This window comes from Alligator mississippiensis, chromosome 11 (assembly GCF_030867095.1).
Source record: "Alligator mississippiensis isolate rAllMis1 chromosome 11, rAllMis1, whole genome shotgun sequence".
Classification (NCBI taxonomy): domain Eukaryota; kingdom Metazoa; phylum Chordata; order Crocodylia; family Alligatoridae; genus Alligator; species Alligator mississippiensis.
Window position 1 is genome coordinate 74,133,866 of NC_081834.1, and position 3,519 is coordinate 74,137,384.

Genomic DNA, 3,519 nt, shown 5'->3' on the forward strand with positions numbered 1-3,519 from the left:
CAGTTTCAGATTCACCTGGATGACCGCATGGCTAATGGCTGCCTTCTTCCTGGACCAGGCCTTTAAATAACTTTTCTGACCTCAACAGCCCTGTCCAATTGGAGCTGCCAGTGCTGGCCACTAGCCAACCAATCTAAAAAAGCATCACTGGCTACCTGGGCCGGTGAACAGGGCTTTTCCCTCCCCCTCCCCAGGTGACCAGAGAATCCGCCTCCCAGGCACCAGGCTTTCGTCATGTAGACAGGGGTGAAGATCCCCCACCCTGAGGAATTCAACACCAGCCTCTCACGCTGGCAGAGACAGATTTCTGGAGAGGGGCACAGACGGTGGCATTTCTGCCACAACGATGACACACAAGGACAGCTGCATCACACAAGAACAGCTACAAACAATAACAAGAATTCATGCATATGTTACAGGACTCTGCACTGATGAAATGGAGCATGGAAACACCACAGAGGTGACAGAGTTCATTTTGCTGGGACTGTGTCAGACCCAGGAGGTCCAGCTGTTCCTCCTTGGCTTGTTTCTTCTCTTCTACTCACTGATCCTCCCAGCTAATATCCTCATCGTCCTCACCATCCACAAAGATCCCCGCCTGGGCTCCCCCATTTATTTCTTCCTGGTCAACCTGGGCTTCCTGGATATTTGTTACTGCTCTGTCACTCCACCTAGAATGCTAGCTGACTTCTTCACTGTCACAAGGCTGTCTCCTACAGGGCCTGCCCAGCACAGCTGTTCTTTCTCCACTTCTTAGGAGGAGCTAAAATCCTCCTGCTCATTGACATGGCCTTTGACAGGTACGTGGCCATATGTAAGCCACTACACTATGCCACTGTGGTAAACAGAGGGGTCTGCTGGGCCTTAGTGGTGGCCGCCTGGGCAGGGGGATTCATGCATTCCATTATCCAAGTTGCCCTCATTGTTCCTCTCCCCTTCTGTGGCCCCAACAAGCTGGACAACTTCTTCTGTCACATTACCCAGCTGATCAAGCTGGCCTGCGCTGACACCTACATCTTGGAATTCATCATGTTCTTCAACAGCAGCCTGGCCACCTTCGTGTGCTTCCTCCTTCTGCTGATCTCCTATGGGGTCCTGCTGGTCCGGCTGAGGGCAAGCTCCTCCCATGGGAAGAGCAAAGCAGCCTCCACCTGTGTCACCCACATCATCATTGTGTTTGTCATGTTCAGTCCAGCCATCTATGTCTACTGCCGGCCCTTCTGTAGCTTCCCCATGGACAAGGTGGTGGCCGTGTTCCACACTGTGATCTTCCCCGTCGTGAATTCCATGGACTACACACTGAGGAATAGGATGATTCTCAGCTCTATGAAGAGGCTGCTGGACAGATCTGGCCTCTGGAAAGGAAAATAGAAGAATGCCAGAATAGAACTGCAGAGATCAGAACATTTTTGTTGTGCTGGGCAAGGTTTTGTTTGAGTTGGTCAGGAGCAGCACTTTAATCATGGTATAGGTTCTACAAATTAACCACGGAGTTCCTCTGAAGTATGCTGGAAATAAACTTTAAGAAACTTAGTATCTGTGGAGTACAGTGGTTCTTTACACTGTGGGTACATTGCACATGTGCTTTAAGACGCAGTAGCCTATAACACTGCACATTAACTTGTCATGTAAAAACCCATGCAATTACACTAATGCACACTAAAATAGGCTACTGTGCATTGTGTATCTCTTTAAAAATGGCACTTTTCATACTGCACATTAGGGCAGCTTAATGCAAATGTATTTAGTACCTGACACTGGAGGTACTAAATCTAATGTACATTTAAAAAAGCACATTAATGCAGGTGTAGACACACCTTGTGCATTTTTAATACTGCAGAACCTATGGTCTAATTTTCTTGGTCCATAGAAAAACTTTGGAATAAATGTATTATCCATGAAGTGATCTATAATATAGATGGACAGGCTCCACAACAGCTGTGTAGAAACACTGGACTTACTGTACAGTAGGGTTTTTCAACCCCCAGTTGACAACCCCCTGCTCTGTAGTATTTATGGAATAACTATAAATTAACTTGGTATAAGCCAGGCAGTAACTCTATATTAACTGTGGAGTAACTCTACATCATCTGTGGGGCAATTCTGTTAGCTCTTTAAGTTTATAGCCCCAAATCCTATATGGCTAATTCTTGTTTGGGCTTTTCCAGAAAATGAGCATCACCTCAAGACCTTTAATCTTAGTTCATGCTGGAAAATGTGTAGTTTCCCTACTGCTCCTTCCTGCAAAGGCTGATCCCATTTTGCCCTGCAGATCCATAGTAGTAGAAATATCCCTACTAAGAGTACTGCCACTCCCTTTTGCCCAGTAGCCAAGTGCTTAGAGCACTTCTGGAAAACATGGGAGTCCTAAGGCCAGAAGGAGAGCATGCAAGAGGGAACTTGACTCTTGCATACCTTTCCTCTCGGTGGGTCAGTTTTAAGGGGAGGGACAGAGGATGCTCTGTTCCCACCATTTGGAGGGATTCATCTGAGAGGGGGGACACAAGATTTGGGCCACAATAACTGTGTGGCAACACTCTAGTACCTCTGGATCGTTTTCCTTTTATATCTGGAGTGAGCCTGTAGCACCCAGAGAGTAACACTATAGTGACTCCATGGTCAGAAAGGCAAAGCCTGAGAGCTGTAGAAGGTGGAAAAGAAGGTGGGACTGAGTGTGAGGTTGGCAGGGACACTGGTTGGATGAGGAGCAAAATGAAGAGGACTTTCCAACCCCCCCTCCCCAGCTTTTCAGGCTTCTCTGTACGTTTTTTCATGCTTTTCTCTGAGTTCACATCCTAATGTTTCTGGAGTCTTGATATACATGCAAGTGTTCAGCTAGACACAGAGGTTTCAAATGACATTCTATCATACATATGCAAGAAATAAAGTAGACAATCAGAGCAATATTTACCTACTTTTTTTGAAGTCACAGATTTTCAACTTTTTAGTCATGTAACCAAGTAATAACACCTACACAATTGTAAAGAACCGAATGCATTTCCTTTCCTTTCATTACTAGTGGACCTCAAAGTAGTTTTATAAGAGTTGTTAACACGTATACAAATACTTATTGTATATTGCATAGTAAACATTTTGTTTTTTTTTTTACAGTATGCAGGACTCACTCAGTGGAATCATCTGTTCTTTGTTAAGCAGGGATCTGATGGGCATGGTTGCCTTTAGACATTGACATCTACGAACAAAAGATTTATCCTTCAATCCTACTATTAGATCTGCAAGTCAAGGCATCTGAATTTGTCTGGGGGCTTCTAGACATTATTCCAGCTGCAGCATTGCTTTCCCTTTGCAATGGAGACATCATGCCATGTGCACAGCTACAGGTGCATCAAGCAGGCCGTCAGGAGCACCGTTGGAAGAATTATATGGCTAACAGCTTGGGCACTATACTGGCTGTATAGCAAATTTCAAGGAAAGATACATTTCCAAGAAAAAAGTGCATGGGGGTTAGAAGGTTCTAGTTGGCAAAGATGGTGAGCAGGAGGAGGGTGCTCCTAGTCA

At 45.4% G+C, this 3,519-nt stretch overlaps 1 pseudogene; it reads left to right on the plus strand.

Moving 5' to 3' along the window:
• Positions 1-436: 436 nt before the first annotated feature.
• On the plus strand, positions 437-1,371 carry LOC102561111 (olfactory receptor 4N2-like; annotated as a pseudogene).
• Positions 1,372-3,519: the final 2,148 nt, after the last annotated feature.